Source organism: Lolium perenne, chromosome 4 (assembly GCF_019359855.2).
Source record: "Lolium perenne isolate Kyuss_39 chromosome 4, Kyuss_2.0, whole genome shotgun sequence".
NCBI lineage: Eukaryota > Viridiplantae > Streptophyta > Magnoliopsida > Poales > Poaceae > Lolium > Lolium perenne.
In genome coordinates, this window is record NC_067247.2 from 312,853,947 (window position 1) to 312,876,912 (window position 22,966).

The window sequence follows — 22,966 nt, forward strand, 5'->3', positions numbered from 1 at the left end:
AAAAAATGTCATGAGAAGCTAGTTTGCTATGGATCTTGCATTAACCCTGCTCGATAAAATGGTGGGCACAAAAGACAAGCTAAATCAAAAATAATGGTGGTAGAAAGATGTAACTCTCAAATGTAAACTCTACTAAACAGGGCCAGCTCAAAAACATGCCTCATATTATTAGTACTTCCTCCGGTCCATATTAACTGCCACTAAAATGGATGTATCTACAAATACATCCATTTGAGTGGCATGTATATGGATAGGAGTAGTAGATCAAGGAGTTGCGAGACAGTGGAGGAAATGAGGTGGGGAGGAGGAGGGTGACGACCAGACCCCCACCTCCACGGCACCGCATAAATAGAAGCTAAAATATGTGAAACAAGGAGGAAATGAGGTGGAAAGGTCTTCTTTTAGCCCCAGCGTCACCGCAGATCAGGTGACATGCACCTATTGCATGTCACCCTGTGACATGCGGTATAAATTCAAATTTGAACACTGCGAACAAATCTGAAAAAATCATGCATGTTCATAGATATTAAGATAACCCCTAAAAATTCAAGTCAAAATTGAAACATCCATCGAGAAACAAACCAGAGAAATCTGTCATGAATAGTTCCCGAATTCAAATCTGAGTTTCTCTGTAGACTATTCACATCTAAGTTTCTCTTTTTTGTTTCTCGATGTATGTTTCGAATTTTGATCTGAAATTTTTAGGGGTTATCTTAATATGAGCTGTGAACGTGCATGATTTTTTTCAGATTTTTTCGCAATGTTTAAATTTGGATTTAGGCCGCATGTCACACGGTGACATGGTGCATGTCACCATGTCACCTAGCTACCGCTGAGAAATGGAGCCCCTCTCCGCTGGGCTCCATAAAAGCTTCACTGCTCGTGTCAGACTGTTGAAGACACTGGCAAGTGCATGTCAGGGGGACAGAGAATAAATTTCGTCCACGCGTCGGCGCGTGCTGTCTACCCCAAACCCTAAACTCTGTCTTATGAAGTCAAAGCATGCATGAAGAGAAGTGGTTTTTGGTTTCAAACATGGAAATTTCAAAAACCCTCTCAAGAGCTACATTTTGGAGTGACTAATTTTTCATATTCATGATTTAAACTTGTTTAAATGGGCATAAAAATGGGCATAAAATTCAAAATAAATCAAAATAAATGAAACACCAAGGCACATAGTCTTCTTATGTCATATAGTAAGCATTCAATTAAGTTGATAAACAAGGTCTAGACATACTCAAACCAGAAAAATCATGTATCTACCCCCTAACCCTAAACTCTGTCTTATGAAGTCAAGCATGAAGAGATGTGGTTTTTGGTTTCAAACATGGAAATTTCGAAAACCCTCCCAAGAGCTTCATTTTGGAGTGACTAAGAAGCATACATGCTTACTTTTTTATATTCATGTTTTAAACTTGTTCAAATCTTGGTCAAACCTAGGATTTGACCAAGATTCAAATGGGCATAAAAATTCAAAAAAAAATTGAAAAACCAAGGTCTTCTTATGTCATATAGTAAGCATTCAATTAAGTTGATAAACAAGGTCTAGACGTATTAAACCTGAAAAATCATGTATCTACCCCCTAACCCTAAACTCTGTCTTATGAAGTCAAGCATGCATGGTGAAGAGAAGTGGTTTTTCGTTTCAAACATGGAAATTTAAAAACCCTCCCAAGAGCTTCATTTTGGGGTGACTAAGAAGGATACATGATTACTTTGTCATATTCATGTCTTAAACTTGTTTAAGTCATGGTCAAACCTAGGATTTGACGAAGATTCAAATGGGCATAAGAATTCAAAAAAATCAAAAACCAAAGCACATAGTCTGTGTATGTCATATAGTAAGCATTCAAGTTGATAAACAAGGTCTAGACATATTCAAACCAGAAAAATCATGGAAATTTCAAAAACCTCCCACGAGCTTCATTTTGGAGTGGCTAAGAAGGATCGATGCAGGTTACTTTTCATATTATTCATGTTTTAAACTTGTTTAAATCTTGGTCAAACCTAGGATTTGACCAAGATTCAACAAATGGGGATAAAAAAATGAAAACCCAATGCACATAGTCTTCTTATGTCATATAATAAGCATACAATTAAGTTGATAAACAAGGTCTAGACATATTCAAACCAGAAAAATCATGTATGTGGCTACCCCTAACCCTAAACTCTGTCTTATGAAGTCAAGCATGAAGAGATGTGGTTTTTGGTTTCAAACATGGAAATTTCAAAAACCCTTCCAAGAGCTTCATTTTGGAGTGACTGAGAAGCATACATGCATGCTTACCTTTTCATATTCATGTTTTAAACTTGTTCAAATCTTGGTCAAACCTAGGATTTGACCAAGATTCAAATGGGCATAAAAATTCAAATAAAATGAATACCAAGGTCTTCTTATGTCATACAGTATGCGCGCATTCAATTAAGTTGATAAACAAGGTCTAGACATATTAAACCTGAAAAATCATGTATCTACCCCTAACCCTAAACTCTGTCTTATAAAGTCAAGCATGCATGTGAAGATAAGTGGTTTTTGGTTTCAAACATGGAAATTTCAAAAACCCTCTTAATTAAGAGCTTCATTTTGGAGTGACTAAGAAGGATACATGCTTACTTTTACATATTCATGTTTTAAACTTGTTTAAGTCATGGTCAAACCTAGGATTTGACCAAGATTTAAATGGGCATAAAAATTCAAAATTAAACAAAATCAAAAACCAAAGCAAGTCTTTGCATGTCATATAGTAAGCATTCAAGTTGATAAACAAAGTCTAGACATATTCAAACCAGAAAATCATGTATATATCTACCCCTAACCCTAAACTCTATCTTTATGAAGTCAAGCATGCATGAAGAGAAGTGGTTTTTTGTTTCAAACATGGAAATTTCAAAAACCCTCCCAAGAGCTACATTTTGGAGTGACTAAGAAGGATAGATGGTTAATTTTTCATATTCATGATTTAAACTTGTTCAAATCTTGGTCAAACCTATGATTTGACCAAGATTCAAATGGGCATCAAAAATCAAAAAATTCAAAAAATTGAAAAATCAAGGTCTTCTTATATGTCATATAGCAAGCATTCAATTAATTAAGTTGATAAACAAGGTCTAGACATATTCAAACAAGGAAAATCATGTATCTACCCCTAACCCTAAACTTTGTCTTATTAAGTCAATCATGAAGAGAAGTGGTTTTGGGTTTCAAACATGGAAATTTCAAGAACCTCCCAAAAACTTCTTATGTCATATAGTACTAAGCATTAAAGTTGAGAAACAAGGTCTAGACATATTCAAACCTAGGATTTGACCAAAAGATTCAAACATGGAAATTTCAAAAACCTCCCAAAAGTTTCATTTTAGAGTGAGTAAGAAGGATCCATGCTTACCTTTTCATTTTCATGATTTAAACTTGTTTAAATCTTGGTCAAACCTAGGATTTGACCAAGATACAAATGGGTGGGCACAAAATTCAAAAAAATCAGAAAAAATGAAAAACCAAATCACATAGTCTTCTTATGTCATATCGTAAGCATTCAAGTTGATAAACAAGGTCTAGATATATCCAAACCAGACAAATCATGTATCTACCCCCTAACCCTAAACTCTGTCTTATGAAGTCAAGTATGAAGAGAAGTGGTTTTCGGTTTGAAACATGGAAATTTCAAAAACCTCCCAAAAGCTTCATTTTAGAGTGACTAAGAAGGATCCATGCTTACCTTTTCATTTTCATATTTTAAACTTGTTTAAATCTTAATTTGTCAAACCTAGGATCTGACAAAGAGATTCAAATCGGCATTAAATTCAAAAAAAAACTCAGAAAAAGGAAAAACAAAAGCATATAGTCTTCTTATGTCATATAGTAAGCATTCAAGTTGATAAACAAGGTTTGGACATATTCAAACCAGACAAATAATGTATCTCTACCCCCTAACCCTAAACTTGGTCGATCTTCTGAAGTCTAGCATGAAGAGAAGTCGTTTTGGGTTTCAAACATGGAAATTTCAAGAACATCTCAAAAGCTTCTTATGTCATATAGTACTAAGCATTAAAGTTGAGAAACAAGGTCTAGACATATTCAACCTATGCAACTCAAGCATGCATGAAAGAGAAGTGGCGGTTTTGGGTTTGAAACATGGAAATTTCAAAAAAAAAAGCTTCATTTTAGGGAGACTAAGAAGGATCCATGCTTACCATTTTATTTTCATGTTTTAAACTTGTTTAAATCTTGTTCAAACCTAGGATTTAACCAAGATTCAAATGGGTAGAAAATTTAAAAAGTGAAAAAATGAAAAACCAAAGTACATAGTCTTCTTATGTCATATAGTAAGCATTCAAGTTGTTAAACAAGGTCGATCTAGACATATTCAAACTAGACAAATCATGTATCTATACCCCTAACCCCTAATTAAACTCTGTCTTATGAAGTCAAGCATGAAGAGAAGTGGTTTCGGGTTTCAAACATGGACTAAGAAGGATCATTTTTAAAAACCCCAAAAGCTTCACATTTTAGAGTGCATAAGAAGGATCCAGGCTTACCCTTTCATTTTGATGTTTTAATCTTGTTTAAATCTTGGTCAAACCTAGGATTTGACCAATATTCAAATGAACATAAAATAAGAAATAAAAAAATAAAAAAACGAAAGCACATAATCTTCTTATGTCATATAGTAAGCATTCAAAAGTTCATGAAGAAGGTCTAGACACATTCAAATCAAACAAGTCATCTACCCCTAACCCTACACTGTGTCTTATAAATGAAGTCAAGCATGAAAAGAAGTGTGGTTTTGGGTTTCAAACATGGAAATTTGAAAAACCTCCCAAAAGCTTCATTTTAATTAGACTGACTGATTAATTAAGAAGAATCCATGATTAATTACCTTTTCATTGTCATGTTTTAAACTTGTTTAAATCTTGGTCAAACCTAGGATATATTTGACCAAGATTCAAATGGGCATAAAAATTCAGAAAAAAATCAAAAGAATGAAAAACCAAAGCATGAAAAGAAGTGTCGTTTTGGGTTTCAAACATGGAAATTTCAAGAACACATCCCAAAAGCTTCATTTTAGAGTGACTAAGAAGGATCCATGCTTACCTTTTCATTTCATGTTATAGACTTGTTTAAATCATGGTCAACCCTAGGATTAATTTGACCAAGATTCAAGTGGGCAGAAAATTTAAAAAAATAGAAAACTGAAAAACCAAAGTACATAGTCTTCTTATGTATGTCATATATATAGTAAGCATATTCAAGTTGATAAACAAGGTTTGGACATATTCAAACCATACAAATCATGTATCTACCCCCTAACCCTAAACTCTTTCTTATGAAGTCAAGCATGAAGAGAAGTGGTTTTGGGTTTCAAACATGGAAATTTCAAAAACCTCCCAAAAACTTCATATTAGAGTGACTAATTAAGAAGGATAGAGGCTTCCCTTTTCATTTTCATGTTTTACACTTGTTTAAATCTTTGTCAAACCTAGGATTTGGCCAAGATTCAAATATATTGGCATAAAATTAAAAAAAAATAGAAAAATGAAAAACCCAAGCACATAGTCTTATTGTGTCATATAGTTAGCATTAAAGTTGATAAACAAGGTTTAGACATATTCAAACCAGACAGATCATGTATCTACCCCCTAACCCTAAACTCGGTCTTATGAAGTCTAGCATGAAGAGAAGTCGTTTTGGGTTTCAAACGTTTAAGCCAAAAGCCCCTTTTCAAATATTTCAAACTTATTCAAGTTTGGTTCAAATTTGAAAGACATACAAGTTATAGCACACATAGTGCATACATTTTCACACATACTGCACTAGATAGATGCTAACCCTATAGTTTGAGGCCATTTGGATGAGGTAGAAAAAATTCTTGGATTAGAATCGTGTTGTTCGAACCCCGTAGTTGGATTTTTTTGAACCTTGATCTGTAGTACTAGGCAAAACCCTAGTTTAACCTATTTAATTATAGATTCGTATATCGATTTTTCTACCTTTTTATTATTACTATGCAGCACATGTGTGTTTGCCCGTCTAGCTAGTGAAACTCGGAGGAAGAGGGATCACTCATTCACTCGGATTTACATCACACACAAAGAACACACCTTTAATTTCGCCAGGTTTGTGCACTAATAAAGTACTCCTACAGTACTAGAAATTGAATTGTTCTACTCCGGAGTGATATGCTCACCGGAGTATTTTTGGATCTTAGCTGGAGCGGCGTTTGGCGGTTGCACGAAGCCGTGCTGGATGTTAAGCCTGTCGAGGCACGCCTGGTGGAAAGCGTGCGCCTCCTTAGCCTCATCGGCGCGCCGCTGCAATGCTGCGTCCCTGGGATTTGCAGCCGCCGCATTCTTAGCCTGCACGAAAGCTTGCAGAGCATCCCGGCATCTATAGAGTGCCGGGAACATCACGTTATATACGAGCTCCTTGGCGGTGTTGCTCCTGCAAAGGGCGTCGCCGTGATGCGCTTCGAAAGAACGGCCTGGCTCCACGGCCGGCACCGCCTGAAGTGCGGTCGGATTAGGCGGCTGGCCACGGGAGCTCCCTGCCTCCGCATCGTTCGCGCCCGCCGGGAAGGGGATCTCACCTGCTGGCAAAGAAAACCATGCGGCATGCGCGGGCGGAAAAGCCGGCCAGGGCCGAGCGGGCGTCGCATGCGGGGTTGCGTGGGAGATCCCTGCCTCTGCATCCATCGGCCCGCACGGGAAGCGGCTGGCGAGGGGCTCCACGGCCAGCGCCGCCGCCGCGGGCTGAACAACCGGCCAGTGCAGAGCGGGCGGGTTATGCCTTGGTGCGCGATGGACGAAGCGAAGGCGGCGCTGATTCTCCGCTTCCTCGTCGGTGGTAGGACTACGCGCGCGGCGACCAGAGCCAAGTCGGAAGGCCATAGCTATGTCGATTGGTCACTTAAGCTGGAGAGGTTCTCTTACCATTTCGGAGAAGCGGAGTAAGAGGAAGTTGTTGCTTATACGGGTTCACTGCCACGTTGGGTTAAGAGGGGCAAAGTTGGTCAATGCCTAGGAAGTTGGAATCGTTTTGGCCCCAATTTTTTAATTACCTTGCGGTTCATCTCTCGGTCTCTCCCACCTCTTCACTATCCCTCCCCTTGCCTCCTTTCATGCTTCATCGTAGTGCATCTTGTTTTTCTAGCACCTTCACAAAAATCATACACATTTGGCCGATTCTGTCATTGTGTGCACTAATAAAGTAAAAAAAAAATCCATTATATGTGAATAAACGTTTAATACACTAGCTCGCAAAGATGTTTCTCAAGGCGATATGCACAATGCCTGCCAAAAATGGGTCATGATAACTAAATTTCGTGTTAATTTTTGCATGACATGTACTCACTTGTGTATGAAGCCAAGCAAACTCATAATCTATACCAAAAAAATGTGAAAGAATTCTTTTTAGTATCCTTCATACATGGGGTTCCTATTTTTACTTTCTATTTTTACTAGTTACAAGTACTCATGCATGAAAACTTTTGAAAATATGTGCATTTTGGGCTATGTGGAGACATGGTACAATAATATATTCAAGTTGATATACAAAGTCTAGACATATTCAAACTAGACAAATAATGTATCTAACCCCCTAACCCTAAACTCTGTCTTATGAAGTCAAGCATGCATGAAGAGAATTGGTTTTGGGTTTCAAACATGGAAATTTCAAAATCATCCCAAAAGCTTCATTTTAGAGCGACTAAGAAGGATCCAGGCTTACCTTTCCATTTTCATGTTTTGAACTTTTTTAAATCTTGGTCAAATCTAGGATTTGACCACGATTCAAATGGGCATAAAATAAAAAAATGAAAAAATGAAAAACCAAAGCGCACATAGTCTTCTTAGATGTCATATAGTAAGCATTAAAGTTGGTAAACAAGGTCTAGACATATTCAAACTAGACAAATCATGTATCTACCCCCTAACCCCTAAACTCTGTCTTATGACGAAGTCAAGCATGAAGATTAAGTGGTTTTGGGTTTCAAACATGGAAATTTCAAAAACCTCCCAAAAACTTCATTTTAGGGTGAGTAAGAAGGATACAGGCTTCCCTTTTCATTTTCATGTTCTATACTTGTTTAAATCTTGGTCAAACCTAGGATTTGACCAAGATTCAAATGTGCATCAAAATTCCAAAAAATCAGAAAAATGAAAAACCAAAGCACATAGTTTTCTTATGTCATATAGTAAGCATTAAAGTTGATAAACAAGGGTCTAGACATATTCAAACAAGAAAAATCATGTATCTACCCCCTAACCCTAAACTTTGTCTTATGTAGTCAAGCATGAAGAGAAGTGGTTTTGGGTTTCAAATATGGAAATTTCAAAAACCTATCAAAAGCTTCATTTTAGAGTGACTAAGAAGGATCCATGCTTACCTTTTCATTTTCATATTTGAAACTTGTTTAAATCATTGTCAAACCTAGGATTTGACCAAGATTTAAATGGGCATAAAATTAAAAAAATCGAAAAAATGAAAAACAAAGGCACATAGTCTTCTTATGTCACATATATATATAGTAAGCATTCAAAAGTTGATAAACAAGGTCTAGCTAGACATATTCAAATAAGACAAATCATGTATCTACCCCTCTAAAACCATAAACTCTGTCTTATGAAGTCAAGCATGAAGAGAAGTGGTTTTTGGTTTCACACATGGAAATTTCAAAAACCTCCCAAAATTAAAGCTTCATTTTAGAGTGAGTAGTTAAGAAGGATCCAGGCTTACCTTTTCATTTTCATGTTTTAAACTTGTTTAAATCTTGGTCAAACCTAGGATTTGACCAATATTCAAATGGGCATAAAATAAAAAATAAATAAAATAAAAAACCAAAGCACGTAGTCTTCTTATGTCATATAGTAAGCATTCAAGTTCATAAACAAGGTCTAGACATATTCAAACCAGACAAATCATGTACCCCCTAACCCTAAACTTTGTCTTAATTATATATGAAGTCAAGCATGAAGCAGAGAAGTGTGGTTTTGGGTTTCAAACATGGAAATTTCAAAAACCTCCCAAAAAGCTTCATTTTAATTAGACTGGCTGGTTAATTAAGAAGGATCCATGATTAATTACCTTTTCATTGTCATGTTTTAAACTTGTTTAAATCTTGGTCGAACCTAGGATTTGACCAAGATTCAAATGGGCATAAAATTTCAGAAAAAATCGAAAGAATGAAAAACCAAAGCACATAGCCTTCTTATGTCATATATATAGTAAGCATTCAAATTGATAAACATGGTCTAGACATATTCAAACCAGAAAAATCATGTATCTACCCCTAACCCTAAACTCTGTCTTATGAAGTCAAGCATGAACAGAAGTACGGTGGTTTTGGGTTTCAAACATGGTAAATTCAAGGACCTCCCAAAAGCTTCATTTTAGAGTTACTAAGAGAAAGATCCAGACTTAATTACCTTATCATTTTCACATGTTAAACTTGTTTAAATCTTGCTCAACAAACCTAGGATTTTACCAATATTCTCAAATGGGCATAAAAATCAAAAAATGAAATACCAATGCACATAGTCCTCTTATGTCATATAGTAAGCATTCAAGTTGATAAACAAGGTCTAGACATATTCAAACAAGACAAATCATGTATCTACCCCCTATCGACCCTAAACTTCGTCTTATGAAGTCAAGCATGAAGAGAAGTGGTTTTGGGTTTCAAACATGGAAATTTCAAAAACCTCCCAAAATTCAGCTTCATTTTAGAGCGACTAAGAAGGATCGATGCTTACCTTTTCATTTCCATGTTTTAAACTTATTTAAATCTTGGTCAAACCTAGGATTTGACCAAGATTCAAATGGGCATAAAAATTCAGACAAAAAATCTAAAGAATGAAAAACCAAAGCACATAGCCTTCTTAATTATGTCATATAGTAAACACTCAAGTTGATAAACAAGGTCTAGACATATTCAAACCAGAAAAATCATGTGTATATCTACCCCTAACCCTAAACTCTGTCTTATGAAGTCAATCATGAAGAGAATTGGTTTTGGGTTTCAAACATGGAAATTTCAAGTACGTCCCAAAAGCTTCATATATTTTAGAGTGACTAATTAAGAAGGATCTTGGCTTACGTTTTCATTTTCATGCTTGAAACTTGTTTAAATCTTGGTTGAACCTAGGATTTGACCAGAATCAAATGTGCATAAAATTCTTAAAAAATAGAAAAATGAAAAACAAAAGCACATGGTCTTCTTATGTCATATAGTAAGCATTCAAGTTGATAAACAAGGTTTAGACATATTCAAACCAGACAAATCATGTATCTACCCCCTAACCCTAAACTCGGTCTTATGAAGTCTAGCATGAGGAGAAGTCGTTTTGGGTTTCAAACGTTTAAGCCAAGAGCCCCATTTCAAATATTTCAAACTTATTCAAATTTGGTTCAAATTTGAAAGACACACAAGTTATAGCACACATAGTGCATACATTCTCACACATACTGCACTAGATGCTAACCCGGCCTATAGTTTGAGGCCATTGGATGAGGTCGAAAAAAATCTTGGATTAGAAATGGGGTTGTTCGAACCCCGTAGTTGGATTTTTTGAACCTTGATCTGTAGTACTGGGCAAAACCCTAGTTTAACCTATTTAATTATAGATTAGTAGGTCGATTTTTCTACTATGCAGCACATGTGTGTTTGCCCGTCGAGTGAAACTCGGAGGAAGAGGGATCACTCGGAAGGAGAGAAGAAGGGAGAGAATTATGGTGTCTCCCCTTTTTCGGGTGATGATGTTGACTTTTGTGCAGGGTTTGTCAGTGAGCAGGAGGTGCGAGCGAGCGAGTCGAGCGAGGCCGAGAATGAGAGGGATTTTTTTTTTTGTGAGAGGGACAACCGAAGGATCCAGAAGGACCCACAGACTTCCAATACGCATCCTGATGCGTCTTCTCTTGACAAAGAAAATGGCTGGGAGTTTGCGTACCTATTGCACGTGACTTGTGCTCACTGAAGTGTGGGACCTCACGCATGGGCACCACACGTAAGTGACAGACCTGCTGGTATAAAAGCTCGGTTGATTATTATAGTGCATTAGAACAAAGTTTCCTATGGTTTCAAGGGTAGGAAATCCAAGTTAACTCATTTACATGACATTATTTTTTCCATGAAGCAAAGTTAATGCACCTATCAATTGGTACATTTTGGAGTGACTAAGAAGGATCCAGGCTTACTTATTCGTTTTCACGTGTAAAACTTGTCTAAATCTTGGTCAAACAAAATTGGCAGAAAATTCAAAAAAAAAGAAAAATGAAAAACCAAAGCACATAGTCTTCTTATGTCATATAGTAAGCATTAAAGTTGATAAACAAGGTCTAGACATATTCAAACCATACAAATCATGTATCTACCCGCTAACCCCTAAACTATGTCTTAAGAAGTCAAGCATGAAGAGAAGTGGTTTTGGGTTTCAAACATGGAAATTTCAAAACCCTCCCAAAACTTCATTTTAGGGTGACTAAGAAGGATACACGCTTCCCTTTTCATTTTCATGTTCTATACTTGTTTAAATCTTGGTCAAACCTAGGATTTGACCAAGATTCAAATGGGCACAAAAAAATAAAAAAATAAAAGCACATAGTGTTCTTATGTCATATCGTAAGCATTCAAGTTGATAAACAAGGTCTAGATATATCCAAACCAGAAAAATCATGTATCTACCCCCTATCGACCCTAAACTTCGTCTTATGAAGTCAAGCATGAAGAGAAGTGGTTTTGGGTTTCAAACATGGAAATTTCAAAAACCTCCCAAAATTCAGCTTCATTTTAGAGCGACTAAGAAGGATCGATGCTTACCTTTTCATTTCCATGTTTTAAACTTATTTAAATCTTGGTCAAACCTAGGATTTGACCAAGATTCAAATGGGCATAAAAATTCAGACAAAAAATCTAAAGAATGAAAAACCAAAGCACATAGCCTTCTTAATTATGTCATATAGTAAACACTCAAGTTGATAAACAAGGTCTAGACATATTCAAACCAGAAAAATCATGTGTATATCTACCCCTAACCCTAAACTCTGTCTTATGAAGTCAATCTAGGATTTAACCAAGATTCAAATGGGCATAAAATAAAAAAAACAGAAAAATGAAAAACCAAAGCGCACATAGTCTTCTTATATGTCATATATTAAGCATTAAAGTTGATAAACAAGGTCTGGACATATTCAAACTAGCTAGACAAATCATGTATCTACCCCCTAACCCCTAAACTCTGTCTTATGACGAAGTCAAGCATGAAGATAAGTGGTTTTGGGTTTCAAACATGGAAATTTCAAAAACCTCCCAAAAACTTCATTTTAGGGTGACTAATTAAGAAGGATACAGGCTTCCCTTTTCATTTTCATGTTCTATACTTGTTTAAATCTTGGTCAAACCTAGGATTTGACCAAGATTCAAATGTGCATCAAAATTCCAAAAAAATCAGAAAAATGAAAAACCAAAGCACATAGTTTTCTTATGTCACATACACATATATATAGTAAGCATTCAAAAGTTGATAAACAAGGTCTAGCTAGACATATTCAAATAAGACAAATCATGTATCTACCCCTCTAAAACCATAAACTCTGTCTTATGAAGTCAAGCATGAAGAGAAGTGGTTTTTGGTTTCAAACATGGAAATTTCAAAAACCTCCCAAAATTAAAGCTTCATTTTAGAGTGACTAGTTAAGAAGGATCCAGGCTTACCTTTTCATTTTCATGTTTTAAACTTGTTTAAATCTTGGTCAAACCTAGGATTTGACCAATATTCAAATGGGCATAAAATAAAAATAAATAAAATAAAAAACCAAAGCACATAGTCTTCTTATGTCATATAGTAAGCATTCAAGTTCATAAACAAGGTCTAGACATATTCAAACCAGACAAATCATGTACCCCCTAACCCTAAACTTTGTCTTAATTATATATGAAGTCAAGCATGAAGCAGCGAAGTGTGGTTTTGGGTTTCAAACATGGAAATTTCAAAAACCTCCCAAAAAGCTTCATTTTAATTAGACTGGCTGGTTAATTAAGAAGGATCCATGATTAATTACCTTTTCATTGTCATGTTTTAAACTTGTTTAAATCTTGGTCGAACCTAGGATTTGACCAAGATTCAAATGGCCATAAAATTTCAGAAAAAAATCGAAAGAATGAAAAACCAAAGCACATAGCCTTCTTATGTCATATAGTAAGCATTCAAATTGATAAACATGGTCTAGACATATTCAAACCAGAAAAATCATGTATCTACCCCTAACCCTAAACTCTGTCTTATGAAGTCAAGCATGAACAGAAGTACGGTGGTTTTGGGTTTCAAACATGGTAAATTCAAGAACCTCCCAAAAGCTTCATTTTAGAGTTACTAAGAGAAAGATCCAGACTTAATTACCTTATCATTTTCACATGTTAAACTTGTTTAAATCTTGCTCAACAAACCTAGGATTTTACCAAGATTCTCAAATGGGCATAAAAATCAAAAAATGAAATACCAATGCACATAGTCCTCTTATGTCATATAGTAAGAATTCAAGTTGATAAACAAGGTCTAGACATATTCAAACAAGACAAATCATGTATCTACCCCCTATCGACCCTAAACTTCGTCTTATGAAGTCAAGCATGAAGAGAAGTGGTTTTGGGTTTCAAACATGGAAATTTCAAAAACCTCCCAAAATTCAGCTTCATTTTAGAGCGACTAAGAAGGATCGATGCTTACCTTTTCATTTCCATGTTTTAAACTTATTTAAATCTTGGTCAAACCTAGGATTTGACCAAGATTCAAATGGGCATAAAAATTCAGACAAAAAATCTAAAGAATGAAAAACCAAAGCACATAGCCTTCTTAATTATGTCATATAGTAAACACTCAAGTTGATAAACAAGGTCTAGACATATTCAAACCAGAAAAATCATGTGTATATCTACCCCTAACCCTAAACTCTGTCTTATGAAGTCAATCATGAAGAGAATTGGTTTTGGGTTTCAAACATGGAAATTTCAAGTACGTCCCAAAAGCTTCATATATTTTAGAGTGACTAATTAAGAAGGATCTTGGCTTACGTTTTCATTTTCATGCTTGAAACTTGTTTAAATCTTGGTTGAACCTAGGATTTGACCAGAATCAAATGTGCATAAAATTCTTAAAAAAATAGAAAAATGAAAAACAAAAGCACATGGTCTTCTTATATCATATAGTAAGCATTCAAGTTGATAAAAAAGGTTTAGACATATTCAAACCAGACAAATCATGTATCTACCCCCTAACCCTAAACTCGGTCTTATGAAGTCTAGCATGAGGAGAAGTCGTTTTGGGTTTCAAACGTTTAAGCCAAAAGCCCCATTTCAAATATTTCAAACTTATTCAAATTTGGTTCAAATTTCAAAGACACACAAGTTATAGCACACATAGTGCATACATTCTCACACATACTGCACTAGATGCTAACCCGGCCTATAGTTTGAGGCCATTGGATGAGGTCGAAAAAAATCTTGGATTAGAAATGGGGTTGTTCGAACCCCGTAGTTGGATTTTTTGAACCTTGATCTGTAGTACTGGGCAAAACCCTAGTTTAACCTATTTAATTATAGATTCATAGGTCGATTTTTCTACTATGCAGCACATGTGTGTTTGCCCGTCGAGTGAAACTCGGAGGAAGAGGGATCACTCGGAAGGAGAGAAGAAGGGAGAGAATTATGTGTCTCCCCTTTTTCGGGTGATGATGTTGACTTTTGTGCAGGGTTTGTCAGTGAGCAGGAGGTGCGAGCGAGCGAGCGAGCGAGTCGAGCGAGGCCGAGAATGAGAGAGATTTGTTTTTTTTGTGAGAGGGACAACCGAAGGATCCAGAAGGACCCACAGACTTCCAATACGCATCCTGATGCGTCTTCTCTTGACAAAGAAAATGGCTGGGAGTTTGCGTACCTATTGCACGTGACTTGTGCTCACTGAAGTGTGGGACCTCACGCATGGGCACCACACGTAAGTGACAGTCCTGCTGGTGTAAAAGCTCAGTTGATTATTATAGTGCATTAGAACAAAGTTTCCTATGGATTCAAGGGTAGGAAATCCAAGTTAACTCATTTACATGACATTATTTTTTCCATGAAGCAAAGTTAACGCACCTATCAATTGGTACATTTTGGAGTGACTAAGAAGGATCCAGGCTTACTTATTCGTTTTCACGTGTAAAACTTGTCTAAATCTTGGTCAAACAAAATTGGCAGAAAATTCAAAAAAAACAGAAAAATGAAAAACCAAAGCACATAGTCTTCTTATGTCATATAGTAAGCATTAAAGTTGATAAACAAGGTCTAGACATATTCAAACCATACAAATCATGTATCTACCCGCTAACCCCTAAACTATGTCTTAAGAAGTCAAGCATGAAGAGAAGTGGTTTTGGGTTTCAAACATGGAAATTTCAAAAACCTCCCAAAACTTCATTTTAGGGTGACTAAGAAGGATACACGCTTCCCTTTTCATTTTCATGTTCTATACTTGTTTAAATCTTGGTCAAACCTAGGATTTGACCAAGATTCAAATGGGCACAAAAAAATAAAAAAATAAAAGCACATAGTGTTCTTATGTCATATCGTAAGCATTCAAGTTGATAAACAAGGTCTAGATATATCCAAACCAGACAAATCATGTATCTACCCCCTATCGACCCTAAACTTCGTCTTATGAAGTCAAGCATGAAGAGAAGTGGTTTTGGGTTTCAAACATGGAAATTTCAAAAACCTCCCAAAATTCGGCTTCATTTTAGAGCGACTAAGAAGGATCGATGCTTACCTTTTCATTTCCATGTTTTAAACTTACTTAAATCTTGGTCAAACCTAGGATTTGACAAAGATTCAAATGGGCATAAAAATTCAGACAAAAAATCTAAAGAATGAAAAACCAAAGCACATAGCCTTCTTAATTATGTCATATAGTAAACACTCAAGTTGATAAACAAGGTCTAGACATATTCAAACCAGAAAAATCATGTGTATATCTACCCCTAACCCTAAACTCTGTCTTATGAAGTCAATCTAGGATTTAACCAAGATTCAAATGGGCATAAAATAAAAAAACAGAAAAATGAAAAACCAAAGCGCACATAGTCTTCTTATATGTCATATAGTAAGCATTAAAGTTGATAAACAAGGTCTGGACATATTCAAACTAGCTAGACAAATCATGTATCTACCCCCTAACCCCTAAACTCTGTCTTATGACGAAGTCAAGCATGAAGATAAGTGGTTTTGGGTTTCAAACATGGAAATTTCAAAAACCTCCCAAAAACTTCATTTTAGGGTGACTAATTAAGAAGGATACAGGCTTCCCTTTTCATTTTCATGTTCTATACTTGTTTAAATCTTGGTCAAACCTAGGATTTGACCAAGATTCAAATGTGCATCAAAATTCCAAAAAAATCAGAAAAATGAAAAACCAAAGCACATAGTTTTCTTATGTCACATACATATATATAGTAAGCATTCAAAAGTTGATAAACAAGGTCTAGCTAGACATATTCAAATAAGACAAATCATGTATCTACCCCTCTAAAACCATAAACTCTGTCTTATGAAGTCAAGCATGAAGAGAAGTGGTTTTTGGTTTCAAACATGGAAATTTCAAAAACCTCCCAAAATTAAAGCTTCATTTTAGAGTGACTAGTTAAGAAGGATCCAGGCTTACCTTTTCATTTTCATGTTTTAAACTTGTTTAAATCTTGGTCAAACCTAGGATTTGACCAATATTCAAATGGGCATAAAATAAAAAATAAATAAAATAAAAAACCAAAGCACATAGTCTTCTTATGTCATATAGTAAGCATTCAAGTTCATAAACAAGGTCTAGACATATTCAAACCAGACAAATCATGTACCCCCTAACCCTAAACTTTGTCTTAATTATATATGAAGTCAAGCATGAAGCGAGAGAAGTGTGGTTTTGGGTTTCAAACATGGAAATTTCAAAAACCTCCCAAAAAGCTTCATTTTAATTAGACTGGCTGGTTAATTAAGAAGGATCCATGATTAATTACCTTTTCATTGTCATGTTTTAAACTTGTTTAAATCTTGGTCGAACCTAGGATTTGACCAAGATTCAAATGGCCATAAAATTTCAGAAAAAAATCGAAAGAATGAAAAACCAAAGCACATAGCCTTCTTATGTCATATAGTAAGCATTCAAATTGATAAACATGGTCTAGATATATTCAAACCAGAAAAATCATGTATCTACCCCTAACCCTAAACTCTGTCTTATGAAGTCAAGCATGAACAGAAGTACGGTGGTTTTGGGTTTCAAACATGGTAAATTCAAGAACCTCCCAAAAGCTTCATTTTAGAGTTACTAAGAGAAAGATCCAGACTTAATTACCTTATCATTTTCACATGTTAAACTTGTTTAAATCTTGCTCAACAAACCTAGGATTTTACCAAGATTCTCAAATGGGCATAAAAATCAAAAAATGAAATACCAATGCACATAGTCCTCTTATGTCATATAGTAAGCATTCAAGTTGATAAACAAGGTCTAGACATATTCAAACAAGACAAATCATGTATCTACCCCCTATCGACCCTAAACTTCGTCTTATGAAGTCAAGCATGAAGAGAAGTGGTTTTGGGTTTCAAACATGGAAATTTCAAAAACCTCCCAAAATTCAGCTTCATTTTAGAGCGACTAAGAAGGATCGATGCTTACCTTTTCATTTCCATGTTTTAAACTTATTTAAATCTTGGTCAAACCTAGGATTTGACCAAGATTCAAATGGGCATAAAAATTCAGACAAAAAATCTAAAGAATGAAAAACCAAAGCACATAGCCTTCTTAATTATGTCATATAGTAAACACTCAAGTTGATAAACAAGGTCTAGACATATTCAAACTAGAAAAATCATGTGTATATCTACCCCTAACCCTAAACTCTGTCTTATGAAGTCAATCATGAAGAGAATTGGTTTTGGGTTTCAAACATGAAAATTTCAAGTACGTCCCAAAAGCTTCATATATTTTAGAGTGACTAATTAAGAAGGATCTTGGCTTACGTTTTCATTTTCATGCTTGAAACTTGTTTAAATCTTGGTTGAACCTAGGATTTGACCAGAATCAAATGTGCATAAAATTCTTAAAAAAAATAGAAAAATGAAAAACAAAAGCACATGGTCTTCTTATGTCATATAGTAAGCATTCAAGTTAATAAACAATGTTTAGACATATTCAATCCAGACAAATCATGTATCTACCCCCTAACCCTAAACTCGGTCTTATGAAGTCTAGCATGAGGAGAAGTCGTTTTGGGTTTCAAACGTTTAAGCCAAAAGCCCCATTTCAAATATTTCAAACTTATTCAAATTTGGTTCAAATTTGAAAGACACACAAGTTATAGCACACATAGTGCATACATTCTCACACATCCTGCACTAGATGCTAACCCGGCCTATAGTTTGAGGCCATTGGATGAGGTCGAAAAAAATCTTGGATTAGAAATGGGGTTGTTCGAACCCCGTAGTTGGATTTTTTGAACCTTGATCTGTAGTACTGGGCAAAACCCTAGTTTAACCTATTTAATTATAGATTCGTAGGTCGATTTTTCAACTATGCAGCACATGTGTGTTTGCCCGTCGAGTGAAACTCGGAGGAAGAGGGATCACTCGGAAGGAGAGAAGAAGGGAGAGAATTATGGTGTCTCCCCTTTTTCGGGTGATGATGTTGACTTTTGTGCAGGGTTTGTCAGTGAGCAGGAGGTGCGAGCGAGCGAGCGAGCGAGTCGAGCGAGGCTGAGAATGAGAGAGATTTGTTTTTTTTGTGAGAGGGACAACCGAAGGATCCAGAAGGACCCACAGACTTCCAATACGCATCCTGATGCGTCTTCTCTTGACAAAGAAGATGGCTGGGAGTTTGCGTACCTATTGCACGTGACTTGTGCTCACTGAAGTGTGGGACCTCACGCATGGGCACCACACGTAAGTGACAGACCTGCTGGTGTAAAAGCTCGGTTGATTATTATAGTGCATTAGAACAAAGTTTCCTATGGTTTCAAGGGTAGGAAATCCAAGTTAACTCATTTACATGACATTATTTTTTCCATGAAGCAAAGTTAACGCACCTATCAATTGGTACATTTTGGAGTGACTAAGAAGGATCCAGGCTTACTTATTCGTTTTCACGTGTAAAACTTGTCTAAATCTTGGTCAAACAAAATTGGCGAGAGAAAATTCAAAAAATAAAACAGAAAAATGAAAAACCAAAGCACATAGTCTTCTTATGTCATATAGTAAGCATTAAAGTTGATAAACAAGGTCTAGACATATTCAAACCATACAAATCATGTATCTACCCGCTAACCCCTAAACTATGTCTTAAGAAGTCAAGCATGAAGAGAAGTGGTTTTGGGTTTCAAACATGGAAATTTCAAAAACCTCCCAAAACTTCATTTTAGGGTGACTAAGAAGGATACACGCTTCCCTTTTCATTTTCATGTTCTATACTTGTTTAAATCTTGGTCAAACCTAGGATTTGACCAAGATTCAAATGGGCACAAAAAAATAAAAAAATAAAAGCACATAGTGTTCTTATGTCATATCGTAAGCATTCAAGTTGATAAACAAGGTCTAGATATATCCAAACCAGACAAATCATGTATCTACCCCCTATCGACCCTAAACTTCGTCTTATGAAGTCAAGCATGAAGAGAAGTGGTTTTGGGTTTCAAACATGGAAATTTCAAAAACCTCCCAAAATTCAGCTTCATTTTAGAGCGACTAAGAAGGATCGATGCTTACCTTTTCATTTCCATGTTTTAAACTTATTTAAATCTTGGTCAAACCTAGGATTTGACCAAGATTCAAATGGGCATAAAAATTCAGACAAAAAATCTAAAGAATGAAAAACCAAAGCACATAGCCTTCTTAATTATGTCATATAGTAAACACTCAAGTTGATAAACAAGGTCTAGACATATTCAAACCAGAAAAATCATGTGTATATCTACCCTAACCCTAAACTCTGTCTTATGAAGTCAATCTAGGATTTAACCAAGATTCAAATGGGCATAAAATAAAAAACAGAAAAATGAAAAACCAAAGCGCACATAGTCTTCTTATATGTCATATAGTAAGCATTAAAGTTGATAAACAAGGTCTGGACATATTCAAACTAGCTAGACAAATCATGTATCTACCCCCTAACCCCTAAACTCTGTCTTATGACGAAGTCAAGCATGAAGATAAGTGGTTTTGGGTTTCAAACATGGAAATTTCAAAAACCTCCCAAAAACTTCATTTTAGGGTGACTAATTAAGAAGGATACAGGCTTCCCTTTTCATTTTCATGTTCTATACTTGTTTAAATCTTGGTCAAACCTAGGATTTGACCAAGATTCAAATGTGCATCAAAATTCCAAAAAAAAACAGTAAAATGAAAAACCAAAGCACATAGTTTTCTTATGTCACATACATATATATAGTAAGCATTCAAAAGTTGATAAACAAGGTCTAGCTAGACATATTCAAATAAGACAAATCATGTATCTACCCCTCTAAAACCATAAACTCTGTCTTATGAAGTCAAGCATGAAGAGAAGTGGTTTTTGGTTTCAAACATGGAAATTTCAAAAACCTCCCAAAATTAAAGCTTCATTTTAGAGTGAGTAGTTAAGAAGGATCCAGGCTTACCTTTTCATTTTCATGTTTTAAACTTGTTTAAATCTTGGTCAAACCTAGGATTTGACCAATATTCAAATGGGCATAAAATAAAAAATAAATAAAATAAAAAACCAAAGCACATAGTCTTCTTATGTCATATAGTAAGCATTCAATTTCATAAACAAGGTCTAGACATATTCAAACCAGACAAATCATGTACACCTAACCCTAAACTTTGTCTTAATTATATATGAAGTCAAGCATGAAGCAGAGAAGTGTGGTTTTGGGTTTCAAACATGGAAATTTCAAAAACCTCCCAAAAAGCTTCATTTTAATTAGACTGGCTGGTTAATTAAGAAGGATCCATGATTAATTACCTTTTCATTGTCATGTTTTAAACTTGTTTAAATCTTGGTCGAACCTAGGATTTGACCAAGATTCAAATGGCCATAAAATTTCAGAAAAAATCGAAAGAATGAAAAACCAAAGCACATAGCCTTCTTATGTCATATAGTAAGCATTCAAATTGATAAACATGGTCTAGACATATTCAAACCAGAAAAATCATGTATCTACCCCTAACCCTAAACTCTGTCTTATGAAGTCAAGCATGAACAGAAGTACGGTGGTTTTGGGTTTCAAACATGGTAAATTCAAGAACCTCCCAAAAGCTTCATTTTAGAGTTACTAAGAGAAAGATCCAGACTTAATTACCTTATCATTTTCACATGTTAAACTTGTTTAAATCTTGCTCAACAAACCTAGGATTTTACCAAGATTCTCAAATGGGCATAAAAATCAAAAAATGAAATACCAATGCACATAGTCCTCTTATGTCATATAGTAAGGATTCAAGTTGATAAACAAGGTCTAGACATATTCAAACAAGACAAATCATGTATCTACCCCCTATCGACCCTAAACTTCGTCTTATGAAGTCAAGCATGAAGAGAAGTGGTTTTGGGTTTCAAACATGGAAATTTCAAAAACCTCCCAAAATTCAGCTTCATTTTAGAGCGACTAAGAAGGATCGATGCTTACCTTTTCATTTCCATGTTTTAAACTTGTTTAAATCGACCAAGATTCAAATGGGCATAAAATAAAAAAAACCGAAAAATGAAAAACCAAAGCGCACATAGTCTTCTTATATGTCATATAGTAAGCATTAAAGTTGATAAACAAGGTCTAGACATATTCAACCTAGCTAGACAAATCATGTATCTACCCCCTAACCCCTAAACTCTGTCTTATGACGAAGTCAAGCATGAAGATAAGTGGTTTTAGGTTTCAAACATGGAAATTTCAAAAACCTCCCAAAAACTTCATTTTAGGGTGACTAATTAAGAAGGATACATGCTTCACTTTTCATTTTCATGTTCTATATATACTTGTTTAAATATTGGTCAAACCTAGGATTTGACCAAGATTCAAATGTGCATCAAAATTCCAAAAAATATCAGAAAAATGAAAAACCAAAGCACATAGTTTTCTTATGTCATATAGTAGCATTAAAGTTGATAAACAAGGTCTAGACATATTCAAACAAGAAAAATCATGTATCTACTCCCTAACCCTAAACTTTGTCTTATGTAGTCAAGCATGAAGAGAAGTGGTTTTGGGTTTCAAATATGGAAATTTCAAAAACCTACCAAAAACTTCATTTTAGAGTGACTAAGAAGGATCAATGCTTACCTTTTCATTTTCATATTTTAAACTTTTTAAAATCATTGTCAAACCAGGATTTGACCAAGATTTAAATGGGCATAAAATTAAAAAAATCAGAAAAATGAAAAACAAAAGCACATAGTCTTCTTATGTCACATATATATATAGTAAGCATTCAAAAGTTGACAAACAACGTCTATACATATTCAAATAAGACAAATCATGTATCTATCCCTAACCCTAAACTCTGTCTTATGAAGTCAAGCATGAAGAGAAGTGGTTTTTGGTTTCAAACATGGAAATTTCAAAAACCTCCGAAAAGCTTCATTTTAGAGTGACTAAGAAGGATCCAGGCTTACCTTTTCATTTTCATGTTTTAAACTTGTTTAAATCTTGGTCAAACCTAGGATTTGACCAATATTAAAATGGGCATAAAATAAAAAAATAAAAAACCAAAGCACATAGTCTTCTTATGTCATATAGTAAGCATTCAAGTTCATAAACAAGGTCTAGACATATTCAAACCAGACAAATCATGTATCTACCCCCTATCGACCCTAAACTTCGTCTTATGAAGTCAAGCATGAAGAGAAGTGGTTTTGGGTTTCAAACATGGAAATTTCAAAAACCTACCAAAAGCTTCATTTTAGAGCGAGTAAGAAGGAT